The following is a 24,744-nucleotide window of genomic DNA, read 5'->3' on the forward strand; positions in this document are numbered from 1 at the left end:
TTCAAGGAATAAAATAATTATGCTTCAGATGTACGGCCAACACATTTCTACCCAGCAGAGAGACCCAGAAAGCAAAATGAATTCTTATTTTTCTATTGTTCTCTAGTGCCCACAATGAATTTTTAGGGATATCAACAAAAGCTCAATAGAAACACATCTTACTTCTTCACAAAACATATCCTAAAACATTTGTATAGAAGGTTATTGTACCTCAATGGTGAATAAGAAACCTCTGGATAATCCAGAAAAGAACAACTAAATTAATGAAAGACTTGGAAAACTACAAAAGAGACTACTGCTATTATTTCAAGGAGAATAACCTATATGTGTCTGAGAAGGTGAAGGGTGAGCTAAGATCTAATTAAAATGCACAGTAGTAGAGGAAATATAAACATGACCACAAGGTTTCAGTTCATTATAAATATGTATCCCAAAACTCTGAAGGTAATATTGGGCAAATAAAAGAAAGTGCTTGCCTCTTTCATCCAGTGGACAGTTCACCTACAAAGTGCTTGGTCCCATATAGTTAAAGAGGACGATAACGTAACATGAATAAGCACTTAAATGCAGTATTTCATAAACTGTGCCCCACAGCACAGTGGATCAAGGAAATATGAATAGATTCTGGAGGGGTGGGGTGGGGGAAGGTTTCTATAGTCAAATGAGTTTGAGTTATAAAAAGAAAAAACAGGTCCCTATACTATAGAGCTTCCGAGAGATTTTATTACCTGATATGCAGTACACATAATTGTATGGTCATTATAGACTAGATTATATCTTGATAATGAATCCTAATCTCCTAGTGGCTTAACACAATGAATGTTTATTTATCATTCATCCTACATGCCCATCGCAAGATAGCAATGATTCTCTGTTCCACAAAAACCCTTGGCTGAGGGAGGCAACACCATTTTGTAGCTGCACCATCTGTAACATGGGGCTGTCTGTTACTGTGGTAAGAAAAGAGAAACTCAACAGCAAAACAAACCTAGACATTGAAGGCTTGCTCACAAGTTTTCCAATGTCTTACCTGAAATTCACTTCACTTTGCTCACACTTTATCGGCCATAACTGGGAACATATTCCAGTACCCAATGGGAGTGGAAAATATAAAGAGCCAAAATTATGTTTGCTGAGCATTAATATTTTTTCCCCAGTATCCAAGAAGGAATTTAAAATGCAGCATTTAAAATTCCCAAACTTTTTGACTGTAGAATTATCTGTTAGTGTGGTATTTTATAGAATTAAGCATCAGTGGAACACACTTTTGCCAATAGCAATTTAAATAAGCTTCTGTTTGATAAGAAATAATTTAAGTAATATGCTTATAATTAAGCCATATTTTGATATAAATACATCAAAGAATGGTAAACAGATGCCAAAATTATGTCCATGCACCTTAAAGGTGAAATACTGGGCACCATGAAATATAGTTTTGATTCAATATGGCATTTATTATTTTATTCTGTATGAGTATACAGCCCACATATACACACATGGGCTGTTCCTTTGTCTTTGAAGGAGTAGTTTTATTGTTTGCAACTATGCTTTACAGAGATTCTTTTCCTTCCAATATTTCTTCAATGTTATTGTTAACAATGCCAGTCTTTGATATCACTTGTCAACAGGGAAATGAGCTTAACCTTTATCTATACTGTATTCTCCATTCTTTAATATCACTGAATAACATTTATATATTTCATGTTTCAGAGAGCTCATATACCAAGCACTTTATATTGCACTGTTTAAGAAATTCCATAAACTATTTAGAATTCATACTTCAAGTCTGAAAATATCTATTAAGCTTTTAGAAATTTTCATTTTCAGTAGACAAATAATTGTCTCTGTGTTTTATGTTTCCTCTAAAGTGGGTGGTTGTTATTTTAGAGTCCCTGTAAATATTTATCATTTTGCTTCTTGTCACCTGTTGGAGTTTAATGGGTGAACAGTTATTAATATGTTAAATTGGAATAATTTTCTTTTAATCTGTTTATCCTTATGATTTAGGTACTTTTGTTTTTTGTTTTTTTAAACAACAGACATTTATTTCTCAAAGTTCTGGGGCCTGAAATGTTTTTCTTGTTTTATATTAAATATGGAATATCTGTCAAAATAAAACTTTTCATAATCGATGTGGCTTTCCAAATATACCCTGATAAGAATTATGAATTCACATTTTTATAATCGCCAGTGTCATATATATGTAATACACACACACATATATATATATATACATATATATATTATATATATATATATCCTCATCTTCCTATTGTTAGTAATTAACTGTATTTATACTCTAATTCTTTACACTGACATGCCTAATAATATCAACAGCATAAGATCATATTGATTGATATTTGGCAGATACTACTTGATAATTAAACTAAATCAAGAATTGCACATTTTCAAAAGTAAATAATTTTTACTCACTTTCCTACCACAAACATGAAACCTCCAAAGTGTTATTCCGATTTAGTCCTATCGTTCATTCTATCTAAGAGTCCATTTCTGAGAGGGATACATGACCCTAGTTATACGAGGTTATCAATATCTTCCACACTATAAATTTAGAAAGTCGTAGACATTCCCTAAGCTCTCATAGTTTCTTTAAATAACTCATGTGCAGTATAGGGAAACGTGTTCAATGACTGGATTGTTTGCAAAGATATAGCATACAGTTGTAATTTTACAAATTTAGATTTTTTTTAGATTCTGCCAAATCTTGGTATATCATTTACCAAATATATTTACTAGCTGCTTACCTCGGGTTTGCCCAAAACAACTTAACTTCAGATACGCTTCTATTGCTACCAGCTCCCATTTCCTAAACCGACCCTTTGAAAATACATATACTATGTCCACATCTTTTTGTGTGGAGAGCAAATAATTATCATGCAACACATCTCCAAATAAAAGTATTGAATAAAGAGCCTTGAAATATATATTTATTAAATGATTAACACATAAGACATATATTACTATACATATTTATTAGTGTCTCAGAAGCCCTAAATTCTCATGTAATATATTCTCTGAAATGCAGGTATTAGCTACCCCCCTCTGTATACTAGAACCTGAGGTTAAAGTGCTGAACTAGGTAGTTTCACAGTCAATAAATAACTAAAGAAGGTGGCCTTAAATGTCAAGTTTCACTGATGTCACATCATGTGCTCTTAAACAATTCTCTCACAAAACACAAGACTAGTGTAACCAACAGTCACAAGAAGTAAAACTAAAATGAAAACTAAGAAAAGGTTGAACACGGGTTTTTCAGCAGGGTCTGCAAACAGCTACTACCACTGACGACGTCCTCACTATGAGGAAAGGGAGGGTGAAACGATAACTCATGGAAAGTATTACTAAAACACGTTATATTCTTGGTACAAAGTTTCGGGTTCAAAGAAACCAGTGTAACATGATGCTAATAACACTAAACTTCAAGTCAGAACCTCTCAATTCAGATTTATATATGCTTCTCCCTTGCTGTGTTGACTAAACACAAGATCATTAACCCTTTGCCCCTAAGATGCTGTATTCTATAAAATAATGTCGACCTCCCTTGTTCTGTTACAGAAATCCCTCAAATGTAGAAGCTTCATCTTATACACCTTTGGATTGTGCGCTTCAAACTCGGAGTCTTCAAGGCTCCTGAGTCACATGACACCAGGACACTCATTCACGTCATAATCTCTTGGACCCGCACCCCCTGGACATGGGCAGTCCTGAGCAGCACCCAGCAACCCTGAGCAAGGGACACCTTTAGGGATTCAATAAATACTGCTGCCATCCACTGTGCATCGCCACCAGTTTTTTCCAAGAATTGAGTAGAAAACAATAAATAGTGACTCGCTACCTTACGGCAATATGACCTGTGGATTATCTTTTGTCATTTCTAGTGCTTCTCTCCCTAATATTGTTTGAATTCATTGCTCAAATAGTGAAGCAGACACCACATCATTGTGGCATCATTATCAACAATGTAGTCTTCAATTATTATTATTATTATTATCATTTTACCTAAATAGAATTTGCTTCATGGTTTTAAATGCTCTCTGCCACCTTCTCAGAAAACTGTGCTCACGCCTTTTCTGAAGCATACCCTGCATTCAAACCCTGTTGCCCACCGTGTCTCATACAGAAATTTAGACAACTGACAGAAATTTTGAGTTATGGAATTATAACACGCTAAAGGGTAAAATGGACTTTAATCCATTCGTGCACGTTTCAAACGGTTATCAAAAATGAGTTCGTGAGTCCAGAGCAGATTTTGACATCATACATTCATGACGGTGTCAAATGGATGAAGGCACTGTTAAAGCTTTAGTCACATTAATGAATAAGAACATAAAAAGGATTGCCTCTTACAAATTCTGTGGAATACTTTGGCTCCTGTTTTTATGTCACTTTATTGGGTAGAACCAATCCAAATGTAACCTCACAGGGTAATTCTCTTGTGAATAACTCCTGTAGATTAAAATGGTATCTGGCCATTTAAAAAAAAAAAAGAGTAGTCTAATGCTACTTTTATATACCATTCCCATAATCTTCATGTACCATTTGGGAAATTCAGAGTCTGTTTGGCAAAAGTAAATGCCTTTTGCCCTTCAATACTTTCTGAAGATGGACTCTAAAAACCACACCTACGACTCGATTGCTTCTGGGGGAAAGAAAACTAAAACGGTCCAGGCCATGATGTTCACCCCAGCAAGCAAAGGCAAAATCAGCTTCTTCAGGAATGAAGGGAAGATTTTTAAAAGGCTGAAGCTTTGATTAAGTTTGCTGCTCACCCCTGTAAGACTGTGCAGCTTCTTAAATAATCACGTTTATGCATACATTCATCATATCGAACTGAGTCCTCGTGTGCCAGGCACCAAGGGGGCAAGAGATGAATGACTGCCCTCACGGTTCTCCCATTTGTCCTTATCACACTCTGCACACAGGGGGCAGAGGGGCCATCGGTACACGGAAGCATTTCACAATCTTTCTTTGAACTCACACCTTCTTACTTGCTTTTAAACTCTATCTTCTGCATCCCTCTACTAGGCAAAAAAACATGAATATTTTTGAGGTTATATTAGGAAAGAAAGAACTACAGAGAACGCCTTTTTCAGGCTACATCCCCAATCACACCATCACCCCAGAATTTCTCCCCCTGAAGATCTGATTGTGTGTAAGGAGGTCTGTCTTCACACACCTCCCCAGCCTCCACTGAGCATCACAGCTCAAGCATCAGTGAATTGTAAGGTGTGGGCCCGACCCTAAATAAGTTCAAAGCAAACACTAGATAGCTATTCTGTTTTTCATTATTAATTTGCTTTCTTTCTGTGTGTACAAAGGCCCCAGTGATCAACGGCAGCAAATATGCTCAATTGGATTTGGCAGAGATCGTATGGATATTGAAAGCATTATTCATCCTACGTTCTGGACCCACCAAACACTTCGTAATCAAAACAAAAGCAATTACAATAGAGTACTGATGTGCTGGTGATGCAAAAGGCTTCTTAATATTGAGAGAGGACAATTTAGCCACACCAAACACGACTGTGTGGGGTTTGAATTGACTTCTGTTGTCATGAACTCCCATCTCTGTGGAGACGTGCCTTAGGCCATGGAATGATACTGTTTTAATTGGTGCACTTACATCTCATCATGGAGGGTAAGTTTGTCTTCTTTCTAAAAATAAAATGATCTTTTCGGATATTTCATGTGTGGAGGCATTTAACTGGAATATTAGTTTTTGTTTTTTTGTTTTGTTTCTATTTTAGAAATGAAATCAGAAACTTTCAGACCAAGGGAGTATATGTATAAAACAATTCAGCCATTATTAAGTTATTGCAATACATTTTGACTTAAAATGGATTTAACTGACTGGTCATACCTTTTAAAAAATAATATAAAATCATGTTTTAACATACATCTTTCTGTGTGAATAGACATATATACATACACACATGGTTTCTCCCCCTGCCGACACACAGAAACACATACATAAAACAGTGGGGTGAAAACCAAGGTAAAATGCCCACACCCATTCTCTGGGATCACCGTGTAGTGTCTGAGTCCCTGCTCTGTTCCTCCAGGGGTTGCCTGGGAATTGATGCTGCCCTTGCCTCAGTTTCTTCATCCTTGAAAGGTGGAAAATAGTAACTATGATAATAAACACCTGCCTCCTATTGTGGATTTCGAGAATTAAATGAGGTATATATGTAGAGCTCCCGGAGTAGAGAGTGGCACATATTAAGCCCTCAACAATGTTAGTCAACAATTATTCTTGTGGTTATTGCTGCTATTGCATTTTCTTTTCCCCATCATTCAGAAGATATATGAAAACATCTTCTGGGACATATCATCTTTCTTGTCAGCCGAGGGAAGAAAGGTACCCATTAACCTGAATACCTCACGCCATAAAAATAATCATGTCTGTCATAGGAAGTATGGATGGAGTGGAAGGGACCACAGCTGCAAAGATGTTTTCCTTTCCATCATCTTTAGCAATGCTGATTGTACTCAGAATGCCTGCGAGTTCATTATTTGTCGTTCTTGGAAGGGAGCTTTTGTAAGAAGAAAGGAGACAAGAACTTCGGGCATTTTCCACTTTCTTTTGGGGATTATGGCAGTAGGGAAGGAAGGCTTAGGTTTTCTTCAAGCGGGATTTATTTTCTCATCATCTGAAAACACAGATGCCATAATACTACATAACAAAAAATAGCATCAGGAAAGATTTAGGGAAGTATGAGGACGTTCTAAAAACCAAGTCCCAAGGAAATACAAAAATAACTTGAAAAGTCATACATTTTGCTTCTGGACATTTAAGAAAGAGGGGGGAAAAAACACAGTATTTGGGGAAAAAGATGCATTTGCATTGTTTCGTTTCATTTGTTTTGTTTAATCTTTTATCTAGTACTTTTCTTCATGCATGTAATGTTGGATCGATCACATTTCCTCTGCTGGATTAGATATTTTTGCCAGAGATGGATAATAAAATGTAAGCAAGTTGTAAATGTGTTAGACTGCGAACCACACTGATCATGATAAGGCTTGATTCGTAAAACTTTTCTTCAATATATATCTGAAACGTTTGCAGCCATCGTTTATAGACAATATTGTAATGACTGGTGTTTGAAAAGGTCATCAAGAAGCCATGACTGCCTATATGCCCCATGAGCTGGACCCTGGCAATTGGAGGTTCCCTACCCCTCCGCTGTGCTGGGAGTGTGCACTCCACTTGCCTTCCCTGACAGAACATGCCTAGGGTCACAGGCTTGAGATAATAACGTGGTGATGAGACCAACTGGACCGGGTACGTGACTACCCTGTTAATGCCTCAATATGAACTTGGAAGATGTGGTGGGTAAATGAAGAAATCTACTTGTCTTGTGGCCGCCCAAGCCAACCCTTGTAAGTTCCCTTGCTTATTAAACCTGTCACCTACCAATCTGAAGTGGCTACCTTTTTTCAGTCTCTCCCTGCCCTCCACCTATGGTGGCTGGTTTCAAATTACACCTGGGAAGCTCCCCAGGAGGTTGTCCCAATAACTGGATCAGGGAGAACTAGTCTTTGAATGATGGATTTACATTTCTGGTCTTGTTGGTTCTACGCTACTTGACTCTTTTCCCAAAATGCCTTGCTGCTGCTATAGCGACACAACCTATGCAGAAACAAGAGAACATAGTGGGCTTGAGACCTTTATCTTTGCAAAGGCTGCTTGGAAGGTTGGCACTTGACAAGTGTCCAGGAACTTGAATGGCAAACAGTGCCATGCACTAATGTAAAGCTTTCCCTAAATGATAAGACTCGTCCCTTGAGCCTAAACTCCCTGTGCAAGCTCTATGGTTCCTACTGAATCCCTGTTTTCCTTCTGGGAGACTGAAATTTGGTATGCGCTAGGTAGAAGGCACCTACTGAGCCACCATAAAAACCCTAGTCTCAGGCAAGCTTCCCCAGCAGACGACATGTCTCATGCTTTGTCACAACTCATTGCTGGAGGAACTAAGAGTCTTTTGTGTGACTCCCGTAGAAGATTCTTAGAAGCTTACCTCTAGTTTTCTCTGGTTTTTCATCCCACCTGTCTTTTCTCTGTGCTGATTCTGCTTTGCACCCTTTGTCTGTAACAAACCATAGTCATAGGTATGACTGTCTGTTGGGTCCTATGAGTCCTGGTGAATCATGGGAAGTGAGGAGGGGGAGGAGGCAGGGAGTCTTGGCGATCCTAAAGATACTACCCAACTTAAATCTTGTTGAGAATCTGATGCAGAGGCATTCCATGGAGTACAGTATCATTTTAGATTAACTTTGAAATTGGGTTTCTTAAATCTATCACCACAGATTGAGAGTACTTTACGAAATTTTCCCCAAATTCACCTTGAAGGAAGTATGAAAAGTACTGACTATGCACTGAATATTCTGAGTGATTCAGGCATATGATGGTGATGCACTTAATAGCTGTATCATCAAAGTTTAATCTGAGGTTTGCCTGACTTTAAAGCCTGTGCTCTTACCGGTATGCTACACAAATTCTCCTGAAAATACAGAGAGAAGAGTTTTATCCTAAAAATGTTTGTTATAACAGTTTATGGATTCACCTGCTGCTGAGTATAATTGATATTTGACGTGCAAAAATGTTATGCCCGGAAGAACTGTGCAGAGACATAAGGAGGCCAGTCAGTGTGACCTAGAACATTTGGATAACAGTTTTGGTCACTCCTCATATGTGTCACTATCACTCATCTTCTCCTTTGAAGGGTTGTGATTGCTGAAAGACTAGGACACCCATGACCTGGATTTGTAAGTGACGTGCTCGAAAACAGAAGAGTGACGGTCACGCACGTGTCTCTCCAGCCCTCCTCCCTTTACAGGCTCATTTCTAAAACGGGCATTTTCCTCCATGACTTCTAACCCCACTACTTTCCCCACAGAGGCAACTCATGCTAATGATATAGCCATTAATCAATCACGAAATGCTTCTTGGCAAGGACGGTACTATTTATTTCTCAGAAAAATAAATATAAGCAAAGCAGCTAAGGAAACGCAAAAGGAATCCACATGCAACGTTTCACGTCAACTGTAATTATAACATGTACTAAATATTTAACGGATGCAGGACTCAAAAATATTATTTCATATAATACCATTCTACCTTCCCAAGAGAGGATAAAGAAATGGAAATGTGAATTGTAATAAGAAAAGTTGCCCTAGAGATGAGAGACTCCAAAGGATATAAAATAATATGAGAAAGGGAAGTGCATATTAAAAGGTTTTAACTACAAGCATTAAATAACCATCATTAGACGGTTTTCGAAGGAAGCTAAAAATAAGTCAGAAGTGCTGTAACAGCATTTCCTTCATAGACCATACAGAGGGCTCAAGACAGAAAATGTCTTAAGTGACTTTGATGCATATTTCATCCCTTTTATCTTATGATAAACTATGTGTAATTCAGAAAAAGGTTTATTTTAAGCAACTGTTAAGATATGCATGAACCAACTTCTTTTTTGAATGGGCATAGTTTGGCTAACTTGAATAAAAGAAACATACTAATGGGTGTTTTGTGTTATATGCTACAAGGCGATTTACTCTTACAAAGTGTCTTGCCAAAAGCACTCGGTACAGAGTCTCTCAAAGGGAGATAAGTGTCAAATGGAAAAATAAAGCATTGTCTTTCAGGTGACACCAGGAAGAATTTGTGGGGTAGAGAAAGCCCAAAATATCATAACAAACACTTCTGTGAACATAGAGAATAAAGCCCCAACACAAAGCTGTGACTTCAGTGTCTCACTGTTTTACATGTTTTTACACAAGAAGGAAAAGATATATGGGTAGGACTGCTCACTGCAATGCTGTTTGTAACAAGCATCATGAGCAAGTTCCTTCCTAAGGAAATGATACCTTGAAACCCCTCTGTTAAAAAGAATGAGGCAGATCTCCGTGTGCTAACAAGAAAAGATCTTAAAGTTCTACTCCTCAGTGAAAAAGCACCTATGTGGAAAGGCCCATTTAGCTTTAAAAATAAAGATAAATATCTATCTGTGTATCTATTGCTATGTATCTATTGATCAACTGATTGATATATATATATATATATATATATATATATATATATATATATATATATATTCATGCATGTGAGTATATAATTAGGAAATTTCAGAGGAGATATGAAAGAAATTGGGGATGCATAGAATTAATGGCAAGACACAGGATGCCGAGCAGGAAGACTCACTATAATTTATCTTGTACATACGTTTGAAGTCTATGGTTCTAGATATACTTTATATTTGAATAAGTGGTAGTTTGACTCTTGACACCTTTAGGTGATTTTTGATAATATTTTGAAAAATTCTGAAAATTGCCCATTATTGAAAAATGATATCTAGATCATTTTAACTATTAACTATTTAAATGACTCAAAATATTTAGATGAGTAATATTTAAATGACTACTTAAAATAATTAGATGATTATTTTCTGAATACTGTACCTTATCTCCCTTTTTCACTTGTTGGAAATTTCAATTTTAAGATGAAATTGTTGGCCATGAAACCTTTTATATATGTACACATTAATATTATGCTAACTGACCATCATAGCAGATCAATGAATTAGAAGCTAGTTAAGCAAGAGCCATGGGACTTTTGTTTAAATTTTTCATGTCCAGTAGTATGATTCATCATCTTTCTATTCCTATTTAATAATATAATTGATAGCTCACTTTTGCTATTGGGATAACTCATTCTAATTCTTTGTCAATAACACCCTGTACATACTTCAGAAAGGAGAAATATAGTCAATACCAAGATGGATTCCATTATAGGGTTTCATCATTTTAGGAGCAGACATAACAAATGGCCAATCTTATAGTATTTCTATAAAATCAAAACTTCTTTTCTCATTTTTACTCCTCTTGACATGATGGCTTTTTCTACTCTACCGCTCTAAATTGCCCTTTCATTTTTGAAGTCCATATTTCCCCAAAAACATCCTCCACATAAATGTAGAACTTCTGTGCATGACACATGTTGACACGCGTGCTGTCCTAAGTAGTGACAAAATGACCATCAGAGCACTCTGAACATACCTATGTACAAATTTGCACAACTTTTCTTCATTCATTAATCCCGAAAGATATCTGAACCTACAAAGTTCTAGTAATGTCATTTGACCAACAATAAAACAAAACACAGTGCCTGTTCCTACACTTACGTTGCGTCTTATGTAAATCAATTCAATTATCCTGATATTATGAATACATTTCATAGTTTTTGAGCTACTGTAAAATGAACCACACAGTTTTATGAGCTCCCTACCAATGGGAATATTGAGTAGGAAAATGGACAACCACCATAGGACTGATGGAGAAGAGAGTTTTGTTTGTGGTGGGAGGGTGGACAACTAGGGCTACCTACAACTGTGACAGTTTTCTGCCATTTTTAGGTTTCCGCCTAAAGGTTAATATTGCTAGAGAACTCTGCCTAAAAAAATATCTTTTGCTTCAATAATGGAATATCAAACACGAGACTGAGAAAAAATCACCTTACCTTTTTTTAAGACAAATTCATTATTGTATCTTTCTGCAGTGATCTAGTGAAGATGAATTAAGACGACAAGGACAAAGACATTTCAGAATAGAAAGTGAGAGGGTGAGACCAGGACCTTGTTCCGTAGTCACTTGGAAAGGCAAATGAAGTCTTTGACATTAATTCCTTCTGAAGTTAAAGGGTAAGTTCATTCAGGACCCTCAAGCTTGAAGGGGAGGTTCCTATAACTGGGCTCTACACAAGTTGCCTGGCATTTTTCACCAACTTAAAAGTTAGCTGTGATGTTGAGAAGGAGAAATATTTTAAGTTTCTGCAGGCCCTTTAAAATTACAAAATCACATATCAGCAGGATCTTAGAGTTGATGTAATGCAATATTCTCATAAGTACCGATTGGGTAAGGGAAACTCAGAAAACTTAAGTGCCTAACTCAATCACCTTTCCAATTATACCATGTTTCTTTGTTTATTTAGTGGCTTCTTGCCTTAAAAACATTACCATTGGTGCTGTTTATCTCCAGATAATAATGTATCACATTACCTAACTCTACATTAAAAAAAAAAAAATGGCCTTGTCTCAAGAGAGGTGTGGGCTTTGCCCTTGGGAGGTAATCTATGTATTTCTGACATGATTATCTATGTTTAGAACAAGGATTGGCCATATCAAACAGTTTTAGGCGGGTGGCCATGCCCAAGTCAGAAAGACCAAACCTGTGATTCAGGTGGGGGACTCTGGGTCATGAGCTATCAGTTGACTTGAAGGGTAAATTCAACCATGTGGGCAGTCACTCAATCCGTCTTGTTTCTGTAATGACGGCCCATAAACACTCTAAACACCAAGCCCAGGCGAGCATCCATGGTTAGAAATACTCTGCGCGTATTGTCACACAGCTTAGTCAGGAGAAGGTCTGACTCAATGGGGAGAGGATAAGCAGACGTGCTGTGTGGGGGCCCCTCCCCGACTCGGCCTTCTTTGTCTGTTACCTTGACTGATTGTATTCTCCATCGCTTTGCCTGCAATATGCCACGACCATGGGGATAATACAGTGCCTGTTAGTTCCTTGAGACGTCCTAGTGAATGATCAAAATTGACGGTGGTTTGGGGACTTTCCCCTCACCCAACACTTGCAGTTGGTATCAGCAGTCAAGGCAGTTTTGCAGGAATTGCTTCCTCAAACGTTTGAGCTCGGCTGACGTTGTATATTAACTTAAACAGTCACACCTCAAGTTTTCTTTAAAGTGACATTACCTCACTTTGGCATTGATAAAATGAAGTTACAAGAACAAACATTCCCTAGAGAAAGGGTCTGTGATGGTGACTTTTGTGTTAACTTGGGTAGACCACGGTACCCAGACATTTGGTCAAATATTATTCTAGATTTTTCGGTGAAGAGGTTTTTTTTTGTTTTTGTTTTTAGATATTAACATTTACATCAGTAGACTTTGAGTAAAGCTGATGACCCTCTGTCGTGTGGGTAGGTGCCATCCAATCAGCTCAGTTGAAGGCTTATTAGAACAAAGACTGAGCTCTCTCAAGGAAGAGAGAATTCTGCCCGCAGACCACTTTTGGACGGGAACTACAACATCCACTTTCCCTGGGTCTCCAGGCTTCTAGCCTGTCCTGCAGATTTCGGACTCATCAGCCTTAACAATCACATGAGCCAATTCCTTAAAATTAATCAGTCTAAGCCTCTCTCTCTCTCTCTCTCTCTCTCTCTCTCTCTCTCTCTGTCTTCCTCCCTCCCTCTCTTTTTCTCTCCTTCCCACTCTCTCTCCTCTCTCTTTCTATCTTTCTCTATATACACTTCCTATTGGTTCTGTTTCTCTAGAGAGCCCTGACTAATACAGGGGCACTCGTTTTTATGTATAAATAGCACTAGCAGGCACTTTAAAGCTTGGAAATCTGAAAGCTGGAAAATCACAAAGGGGAAGATGAAATGCATTGCAATGGAATGTCTACGTGTTTTCTTACCCTGTCACATCAACAACTTCCCGTGTTCATAAACACTAAAGCAACATATAATAGAATAAAATATTTACAGTTTATTGGAAGTCCTCTCACGCTGACATCACTTACTCAGTGTGGCACTAGTCTACATGAAGACTAATAAAATCAACAAGAAATAAAACGTTAAAATGAGCACAAGGGAAGGAGTGCTGACAACGGCCTCATTTTCCTTTTCGTTATTGTCACAAGGTTTTGTCAAAATACTTCTGTGCTATGGGAAGCTATGAAAAAGTTATGTGACAAAGCTCCACTTCCTCTTTTCCTGGAACCATTCTTAGAGTGTGGCCCTGGGGAAAACAGCTCTGCCAATAAAAAATTATTTTTTTATGAAGAACCTTTTTTTGGACTTTATTTGTCTGTATATGTTACCATAGGTAGAAAGAGGGCCGCAGGGAGAGAGGGGGGAGGAAAGGAAGGAGGAAGTGAGAGAGGAAATGAGGTCATTCTTAAGAAAAGGTGCAGCTAACAGACCGGCCAGAACTAGTTTCAGCGGCCAAGAGCAGATCCAGGAATCCATCTAGTCCCTCAAGGTGGACTTGAGCTAACTATAATGGGCAGGGAAAATCTCCACCTCCTGTGCCGCCATGACAGTTGCAACAAGAGCCAAATAAGGACAAAAATCCCTCCTTCCAACAGGAAGGAGGGGTCAGCAAGAACCTACTGGGAACACCTGTAACGCCACCCCTAAATCTTGACGATTTCCCGCCCTCATTCTAATGAATTCCTAAGCCTCTTGGTTCTTTGGGGCAGTTGCTCTTCTCCTGGACTGCCCGCTCCCACTATTTTGGTAATGTACTATCTTATTTATTTTAATAAATTCACTGCTTGCTTGGCTTATTCAGTACCTCCTTGAATCCTTTCCTGTGGCTTCAACCAAGAACCCATTTTTCAGCATTACGTACAGTATGTGAGAGGTTCTTACGCACTGATTTCATTCAAGAGCTTTTCTGGGAATATAATTCAACCAGTAACAATAACAATACCTTAACAACAACAATTCAGCAATAACAGTATCTTGGAGAAGGCAGTATATTATATTATATCATATAGCATTGGTTTTCTGGGAGTTGTATTAAATATATGAATTTTTACCTGTTTAAGAAAATCAATAAGGAAAAAGAAAAGTTGCAGATTAATGTATTTGCTGACCTGATTTCAATTTCTGAAAAGAAAAAGGAGGTTGTTTATACAAGCATTTAGAATATACATATATATATATATATATATATATATATATATACACACACACACACACACACACACACACGTATATGTATATATATACACATATGTATATACACACATATATTCTAAAAACATCATATATATATATATATATATATATATATATATAAAATCAGCACCAACAGTTGGTAGTAATTACACCTGAGGAGGAAATCTTTGGTTTTAAAGAAAGTGTACAGGGATTTCATCTTTTATTTATTTTTCTTCTCCCTCTATGTAAAAAGTTGTATGGTTTAATTTTACAATTTCAAAGTTCTTTTAACGACCTCCCTTTGGGATTCTTTAAAGGAGTTTAAGTCAGCGCTGGAATATGACCTGCAACTTCACAGTCTCCTGCAGAGAAATGGAGGTATGACGTCAGCCCCCAAGAGCTCCTGAGGTCCACCCAGCCCCTGCATGTTTGAGCTCCAACTGAAAGTCCCTTAAAAGAGGCAAGTCACATGTTCCAAATCCTTTTCACAGAGGAGCAAGAATGTCTGAGAAGTTAAACAACTATGAAAAGTAGGACGACAATCTCCCGGTCCACGTGTTTCCATGAGTACCCCACTGCCCAGTCTCTAGCTCATTTTCTTGTTTATGTCTTTTCTCTCTCCCCATTAGAAGCTAAGCACTTCCAGAATAGTGCCCTGTGCATCTTCTATACTGTGCCTCTGACAGCCTAGAGCAGTACCTGCTGCCTGGTACACACACAACACATCTATGTTACGTGAATGAAGGACTGAAAACTTGTAGCAAAGGTGCTTATCACTTATCTCACCAGAATGGCCTTGTATCTAATACATTACCACATGACATAAATAAGTATGCATAACTTCATATACTAAATTGCCTCTTGAGGCTCCTTTTAAACTCCAGATCTTATTTTCACTAATCATGAATTTTAAATGAGTACTTCTCATAACAATGCTAAAATACATAAAAATTTAGAACTATGGCATTAGTTAAAAAAAGAGAGAGACGATTAAAAATAATCACAGACTGTGTTGCTAATAGCTGCCAACAAAGAAAAACAAAACAAAATATAAAAAAAACAAAAACAAACAAACAAACAAACAAAAACTTCCATGGTAAGTAAACAATCCATATTTGATTTCAGACAAAGATCTAATGTTGTCTTCATGTTTAACTTGGGTCTGCTTTAGAATTCCGATTTAAACGCAAATGCTGGCATAAACTCACTGTTTTGGAGAGCTCCTCTTACCAGAGAGGCACTTAGCATGCAAATCTGTACCATAAATTTGGATTACAAATGCCAGTGCAGAAACATTTCTGCTACATCTCATTCTCTAGTCCCAAGAGATGGGAAAAGATAACTAGTTAATGAAATAACTATAATTCAAGTAGAAAACTGACATAAAAGTCCCATAAGCTTCTCCAAGTAGCTTTGCTTTTTGACAGTGCAGAGTTCCTAACCCAGACAGATCTCTTGGCTCAGTGACAGTTTTACTATTAATAGAAAAAAGGATGAGCAAGAATTAAAGTGCCTTAAAGTAGTTACATATGAGCAGGCGTAGTGAAGTTCTTTCTCTTCTGTGGGCCTCTAATTCTCATCAAATGTCAAACCTATTGTACACATGTGGAAGTGAGTCCATTGCAAAATATTTTAGGATAAAATTCACATTATCCTCGTTTAGCTTTTACTAAAATCAGGAAAGAGAATGCCACAGGATATTTAAGAAATAATCTATCTTTTCATTTGGTGGATTCTGTGAGTTGTGTATCATATTGTACCATATTCTTAGTGCATAGATGCCATGTATTTTTAAAGCGATGAAGATATTGAGCAATTGAGTCATTCTTGCCTTCACATCAAAAGTAAAAGTGGAGAGTAGATTGGCGGAGGGGGTTGTCACTTTGTGAGGAGCGTAAATCGCTAACTACTACATTGTTTTGTACACTTAAAGCTAATTTTAAAAAAAAGAATCCCTTTTACATTGATAAAAAAAAAAGGATAAGTGGTGAACCTAATGTGATCAGAACTTAAAACGGGTGGTATCTGACGTACAGTAGAAAGTTAAGTCATTTCTGAATAAAAACTCTAATAAATAGATACACAATTAATGACAAGAGGGTATAAACCCAAAGTAAATCCAAGATGTCTTACCACCTTATAAAATGTTATGATTATACGCTGAATGGCTACAGAGATATTTTGTTGGTTTTAGTTTCAGATAAACTATATAGAAACCCTTACTGTTAAATTAGAAAATATGTATACAAAATCGTCCTTATATTTTTATGTTCAAAACGCAATATTATAGGATTTTGAACTTGGAAAATGCTGTGAGATCAAATTTCCTAAATTCTAATTGTACATATAATGAAACAAATGCCAGTTGGAATACTGTGTTATGAGAAGATAAGAAATTATCAATTTTTCAAATAGTAAAAATTATAATAGCCTTCCAGTGTTACTTTGTAACTAACTCAAATATTTCATGTGATTTTGATTAGAAGCCCCTTAATTTTAGACTATCACAAAACGTCTATTCACTAAAATAGAATTTGATTAAAAAAAACCTTGAAATTGTGAAATGTATTGAGATGAATGAATGGATAGGCATTGTCACCAACTGAAAGACAGTTTATATTAACTTCTTAACAAAACAATTTAATTCTCTAGTTTTAGACACTTTTTCCACATTCCAAATATGTGAATATCATTTGTAGTCTTCCTTTGATTGAAAATGTGAAAAAAAAAAAAAAAAAGAGTATTAAATTGAGAACTAACAAAAGTTTTTCACTGGTGGCGAAAATATTTAAACATGGTTTCCTAAACTTATAAGGGAAGTAATATGTAGAGATTTTCCTGTGATTATAAAGGGAAAAGTCTCAATTACAGGGACATTAAACCACATGAGTCAAATACAACAGGTGCATGTAGTAGAAATCGGAATTAGTTGCATTAAGGTAACAGTTACAACTTTCACAGCGTTCATTAAACATGACATTTCATTTTTCTTTCAGCAATAAAGACCACTAGAGTTTCATTCTATTAGATGTAATATTTTTATAAGTGCAAATAAAAGAATTTTATTTAAAGCGTACCTATCCAATTATTTTGACGTTAAAAACACAAGGTGAGTGGAATTGATTCCTGTTATTGTAAGAGAACAGAGTATAAGAAATGAGTACATTTAGAGTTGGAAATCCCAAAGAAACACAAATGAGAATTGAAAACCCACCACTGTTCCCTCAGTGAAGCACTGAATTTGTCCCTGAAGCTCAGTGCTCACCAGACCAGGATTCCTCCTGGATTCTGGTGCTTTGTTCCTTGTGAACAGAAGCTGTCAATTGTGCTTTTTCCACTTGAAGCACTGTTACAAAAACATGCTTTATGGACACACAGAGCTTGCAATATCAACCAGGCTGCATTTTCCCGGTGGCTGTCAATGGGCTCCTAAAATAACTCTTGCAAGTATTAGTTCAGAATACTCTCCAATATTGCCACATAATGCTCTATTTCTTCCAATTACTCCCTCACAAGTGATTTTATTTACTTTCTTTTGTTGCAAATTGCATTTATGTTAAAAGGTGGGATGGAAAGCCTACATTAATCTCTTCTAGAAAAGCAGAAAAGGATATTTCCTTCAGCATCCTGCTAATATTCAGTACAATAAAGGCCTTTAAAAGCATCCATCTCTATAATAGGGGATCCTCCCTAGGTCAGTAAGGGGTGACTCCAAGGGGCTGCAAAGTGCTTTCCCGTTCTCCTTGTGGCTGGGTCCCAGAGCCCACCTACTTCCAACCCAGCCCTTGGCCACATTCCCTGGAAACCCTCCCCCCATGGCACTTTCTTTCCAATGTCCTTGGAGTCACCCCTTACTGACCTAGGGAGGTGGCAATTCAAATGACAACAGGGTGAGACCAGGACACAAGAGTGAAGCTGGGTGTGGAGACAGAGCCCCAAAGAGCAGTTTCCAGGCTCTCGGCCTCACATAGAGATGCTGGCTCAGGTAGTAAGTGGCCATCAACCGTGATTGCATGGCCATCAGCTGTGGCTCGTTGGCTGTCAGCTGTAACCAGTGAGCCATTGGCCACTGATACAACTGCTGTGGCTACGCTGGCAGAAAATGGGGGCTAGCAAGAAGATGGTGGCTGAGCTGGCAAGCGCGGATTTAAGTTAGCACGGTGGAGTGAGGGTTGCGGATTCCAGAGAAGTAGACAGCAGGTTGCAGACAGTGTGGCTCCTGCTTCCTGTGTCTCCAACCCAGCCGCCAGCGAGAGTATAGCGGTGTGACTCCCCTATCTATGGCTCCGTGGGTGTTCCTTTTTGGCCTCACCATGTCCTGCGTTCTTACACGGGGAGCAGGAGCTGAAACCGCGTAGGCCGCCCCGCACGACACCTGTGTTCTTGTGCAGGGAGTGGGAGCAGAGACCCCGCCTGATAGCCCGCACGACACTGAGGGTAAGACAACAGGTCACCAGGATGGTGGAGACATGGCGAGTCTCCCCTGACACAAACGGGGGGGCAGCACCTACCACCTTCCAGGTAAGGCACTGTGGGGGACGGCGGTCCGTCCTGCCAGAGTTTCACATTTCTCAAGAGGAGCCACAGTCTCTCAATATTCACGAGAAGTTTCTCAACTTCCAGAAGCCCACATGCCACTAACTCCAAAACAATATGATGTAAGTTGCACAAAACATACCTGCAATCCAGACTCGAGCAGCAACACAGCTAAGTCGACAACTCCTTCTTCTGACTTGCTAGGCGCTGAGAACACGCTTTGTGCCTGGTTGGGAACCCCGAAGAATGTACATTGTTGTGTACATGTGTGTTGATAAAGTTAATTCAACTATCAGGACCCAGGAACTGAAGGCTGCCCTGGAAGCCGGGCCCACATCACAAAGGAAACCTAAGTCAGCTTGCATTTACAGGAAACACCTGCCAAGGAAACCTACCTTCCACCGATCACAACCCTCCAACTCAACGTGGCTTTTTGACCTCACCCTAAACACAGGCACTGCTGCCGTAAGAGGAAATCCCTTCCTTCCAGCCAATCCTGCCCTGTTGCCACACGGACTCCTCTAACTCTGGATAAAAGTCACTCTCGCATAGTTATTACAATATTATTCACCGTGCCCGTGACTATTTCGTAACTGCCAACTTGTACTTCTGAATCCTTTCATGGGGTGATCACTTTGTCAGTTATATAAACGTCGAACCACTGTGCTGTACACCTGAAACATACAATATTCCATGTCAACTGTAATTGAAAAACTAAAAAACAAAAAAAGAAAAGAAAAACAAAACAAAAGGAAAAGAAAGAAACCTCATTCTCGCCCAAAACCCCTCGGAAAGTGTGCTCCACTGCCTAGAAAGTGTGCTCCACTGCCTACGAGGCACGGCCCTCCCTTAATCCATGGATTGTCCTCCTTTGGATAAAGAACATCAAACTCCTTACTCAATTGTAGAATTTTGTCATTTAACAACGTAACAACACAAAGATAAATACACTATGTATCTTGTACTGCAAACATTACATTTGCAGAAGCATAAAGGTAGGCAAGTTTGGCAGTTGCTATAGTTAATATGCCTGGCTTTTGTCTGAAGAAACAAGTAAGTTTTGGGTATCCACTTGAAAAACTGGACAAACTCTAGAGGCTGCAGAATGCTTGGCCCTTGAGGTCACTGATATGTCACTGATGCTGGCAGGAGCGGGCACAGTCTCACCAGGAATGATCTGACAAACTCCGAAAACAAGGAAGGAAAGATCATTACACCCTGCTTTCCTTTCATAAGGTTTCTGTTGAAAGTTTTTCTCCCTTCCAGGAACAGTATGAGTAATTCATCTGGGTAGTTGAAATCTCTCATGCAGTGGATACGCACAGAGGAAGAGAAGGGAACAACAAAAAGCATCCAGGTGTGACGAGATGAGATCACCCAGAGAAGATGTTGTGAAATTCTTGCAAGACGGAGGACATTTTCAACCTGCACAGCTGACCTAGAGCTTTCTTTATGGCGTTCTTTCCCCATAAATAGGAAATAACCTGCTTCCAACAATGGGTGATGAGTCCTGACTCAGCTTCTTATTTTAGTTTGCTCAGAAGTATGGAAACTTCTTTATTTCTCTTTCGTCGTTTTGAGAAATGCACCAGAGTACATCGACACCAAATTCCAAGGGGAAACTATAACCCGAAGAAGGGGGATATAATGATTACAAACAGCATTAAGCAAAGGTCCCCTTATGAGCTCAACCCTCTCTATTCCTAATGTCACACGGTGACTTGGATCTTTTTTTTTTTTTTAATTAAATTTATTGGGGTGACAACTGTTAGTAAAATTACATAGATTTCAGGTGTACAATTCTGTATTACATCATCTATAAATCCCATTGTGTGTTCATCACCCAGAGTCAGTTCTCCTTCCATCACCATATATTCGATCCCCCTTACCCTCATCTCCCACCCCCCACCCCCCGCCCCCCTTACCCTCTGGTAACCACTAAACTATTGTCTGTGTCTATGAGTTTCTGTTTCTCATTTGTTTGTCTTGTTCTTTTATTGTTTTTGGTTTATATACCACATATTAGTGAAATCACATGGTTCTCTGCTTTTTCTGTCTGACTTGTTTCGCTCAGCATTACTTTCTCAAGATCCATCTTTGTGCATCTTTTTCATGTATTAAGTGCAGACTATGAGTCTGAGGCCCTTTTTCATTCTATACTAAAAAAGTCCCATTCCTTGACCACTTTATGGTTATATTTTGCTGTTTTTCTTATTACTTATAATGAAAATTGTTTTTATTGCTTGCTTATTTGTTTGGTTTTTTTCTAAAACCCAGGCTGCAATTGCCTGATTTGTCAACAACCAGCTGTGTGGTGTGGCCTATTCAAACAGAGGGATCTCCCTTTTCATATGGTCAGGATCTGAAGGCTAATCTGATGAAGGACAGAAACTGTATCCACTTCCGTGAGACACAGAAAAAAGTAAGGCCATCATCCCCAGATTTTACGTTTACTCTATGACAACACTAAAAGCCTTCACCTTCAGCTCTAAGATTTCACAGTAATGTTTGAGGAATGACAAAAAACCCACCAGTTCTATAAACTGGCAAACTCTTATGTCCATGTCAGCTGGCTCTAACTAGGGAATTAATTCTAAGCGGGAGATCGCAGGGACCTACAGCCCCAACTCCTACATAAGGCACCACTGCTTTAATATGCAACTAAAAGAAATAGCTGCAGTAATGTTCAAGTTCTCCACCATGCGTCTCCAGCACTTTGGAAGGAAGAGTGTGACATAAATCTCACAAATGGCAGAATGAACACATGGCCGGAGTAGCATCCTTCACAGGGAAAGGCAGGCGCATATGTGCCTGGGAGAAATCTCATCTAAGTCTTGTCTGGATTCTCTGACCTCATTTGACTGAATTAAACCAAACAAGGGATTTCTCTTTCTGACACTCTTCCCCAGTCTTTAGCCCCAAATTGACAGAATAATAACAAAGCACTCTCACAAACCTATACTTTATTTCATTGGACCATATTTCCAGGCATACAGTGCACAACGGTTTTTCTGCGATTCGCAAATGAAAAACCTGCAGCTGTGAAATGTGCAGTGACTGTAAAACCCCCAGTGGGTGGGTCCCTGGCTCCTGGTCCACGTATTATAGAAGCAGATGCTTTGTGTTCCTCTCACCTCAACACTTCAATAGGAATTTTTAGGGCATTCAAACTACTTTACAAAATGACAGGTCCATCTACTTGAAGCTGACTTTATATCATTCCACCCTCTATATGTGGTCAGCTATAACTTTTATTAACGGGAAAAGTTGTGAATCTAGCCACAGCTTGATTAAAACTATTATAACTATTCTTACACGAAATTAGTATCTTACAGATAATGTAAAGGGCTCATTGGAGTTCCAATAATATCCACTTATGGATTAAATGGGGTTTGCATGTTTCCTCTAGGGCACAAGTCAGCAAACTCTTTCTGTAAATAGCCAGATAGTAAATATTTACCTCTTAGAAATCTATTCAAGCCGGCCTAAATCTCTGTTTCAAACACATAAAGATCAGACTGTTTTCCAAATTTCAAAAAATTCACTAACTAGTTTGTCTTATTTGTTACCTGTTTTTTTTTTTTGCAATCATTGTCTCTCTGCCTGCATAATTTTAGAGATTGACATAGAAAATTACATACATAAATTTTTTACTCCAAATTCAGCAACTGTGAAATAGCTCAAAACATGTATCCCATTCAGCCCCCACTAAAACCAAGAGTAAGCAGAGGCTGTGTCTACTAGAAATTTAAAAAGGAATTGACCATCGCAATGCGTGTAATCATTTAACCCATTTTTTGCTGAGAACTAACTTTGCTGAGCAAAGCAGACAAGACCCCGGCCCTCCTGGAGTTTCCAGTTTCATAACATGCAGTGTTTGCTGTTGATGACATTGTTTTTAGTATCCAGGACCTCTCCGAGAAACTCAGGTCAGCAGGTTAGAAGTCAAAGTAGAATTTGTATGGACTTACACCACTGCAGGTGGCATCAGAGAACACGGTGATGGCCACTAGACCATCTCCACATTCCAAAGACCTTGAGGGAAGCCTCTGATTTGCCCAGATGGGGTCATCTTCTCATATTGTACTCAGCGGGGCCAAGTTGGATTTCAGTGATCCCTACTAGGAATTTTTGTCATTATTGTGGAATAAAAATGAGCTCTACCGTCTTCACAAACTTTTAAGTGAACAGTACACCATTGTTAACTGTGAGTACAACGCCATATAGCAGATTGCTAGGAATCTCTCATCTTGCAGAACTGAAACTTTATACTCATTGAACAGCAATTCTGCATCTCCTCTTGTCCGCCACAGTTGACAACCAACCTTCTACTGTCTGCTTCTACGGGTCTGACTACTGTAGGCACCTCATACGCGTGAGGTAATGCAGTATTTGTCTTTCTGTGACGGGCTTATTTTACTTCACATTATGTCCTACAGCTTCACCCATGTTGTCACCTGTGATAGGATTTCCCTCTTTGTAAGGCTGAGTAATATTCCGTGGCATAGACATACGACATCACGGTATTTCCTTTAGCCGGCCATCTACCAACAGACATTTAGGTGGCATCCACATTTTCCTTTGATAAGGAGGGGACTACAATTTCAGTGTGATAAAGAAAGGGGGAATACATTTCTCCCTTTTGAAAAGATGCTGGTGAGACAGGCCAATCACTCTCGACTCAGAAAGCCATTATTACTTAATCATTAATATGTATCTAATTACAAGTTATTGTAACATGCAAGGCACACCGAGAACTCAAAGAGAAGATCTGGAACCCACTGGGACCATCAGGGAAGACTTTCTGAGGGAACTATGGTGTGGGAAGAGATGTAGACAGTGGATATCAGGTGACTGGGTAGAGCAGACAGGACGCCTTGGAAGCACAGTGCAAATCCCTGGTAAGGGACAAGTAAGGAAAGAACACGGCGTGTTTCAGGATCTGAACCAAGTCGTTGCCCTGGAGGGCTGGGATCCAGATGTGAAGGGCTGAGCAGCAAACTGAGGCTGGGGAGATATGCAAGGGCCAGATCCTGCAGGGTCAGTAGCTATTCCAGGGACTTGGATGCTTTCCTAAGAGCGACGGGGGAACTATTGAGGAAAACAGTCAGCAAGCTGGGTTAACATTTCAAAAATATCCCTCTGGCTGAGGGACGGACGCAGGTGCATTAGAGGAGGTTAAAGTGATGTGGAGAGAGCTCACTTAGGATGCTTTCACAGTCATCTGGGTGAGACACTGAGCTTGAGTTTGGGAAGCAGCATTGTGATGTGGCTGGGGACACGACATCTGCTAACAGGGATCAGTCTGTAGGATGTGTCACCAGATTTATTCTTTCCATCCAAGGTCAGGATGCAAAGTCATGCAGTGTAACCTGGGTCAGCCTGTCTGTTCCCAGCTTCTCTTCATTACCCAGTTCCCTTCAATTTAATTCTATCCCAAATACTTGGGAA

General features: G+C 38.8%; 1 protein-coding gene across 1 annotated transcript in view; it reads right to left on the reverse strand.

Annotated features, from left to right (window-relative positions):
• CNTNAP2 (contactin associated protein 2) overlaps window positions 1–24,744 on the reverse strand; it is a 1,494,727-nt gene that overhangs the window by 1,251,858 nt on the left and 218,125 nt on the right. The window lies entirely within an intron of this gene.

This window comes from Rhinolophus sinicus, chromosome 8 (genome assembly GCF_057876585.1).
Source record: "Rhinolophus sinicus isolate RSI-liver-muscle chromosome 8, RSI-T2T, whole genome shotgun sequence".
Classification (NCBI taxonomy): domain Eukaryota; kingdom Metazoa; phylum Chordata; class Mammalia; order Chiroptera; family Rhinolophidae; genus Rhinolophus; species Rhinolophus sinicus.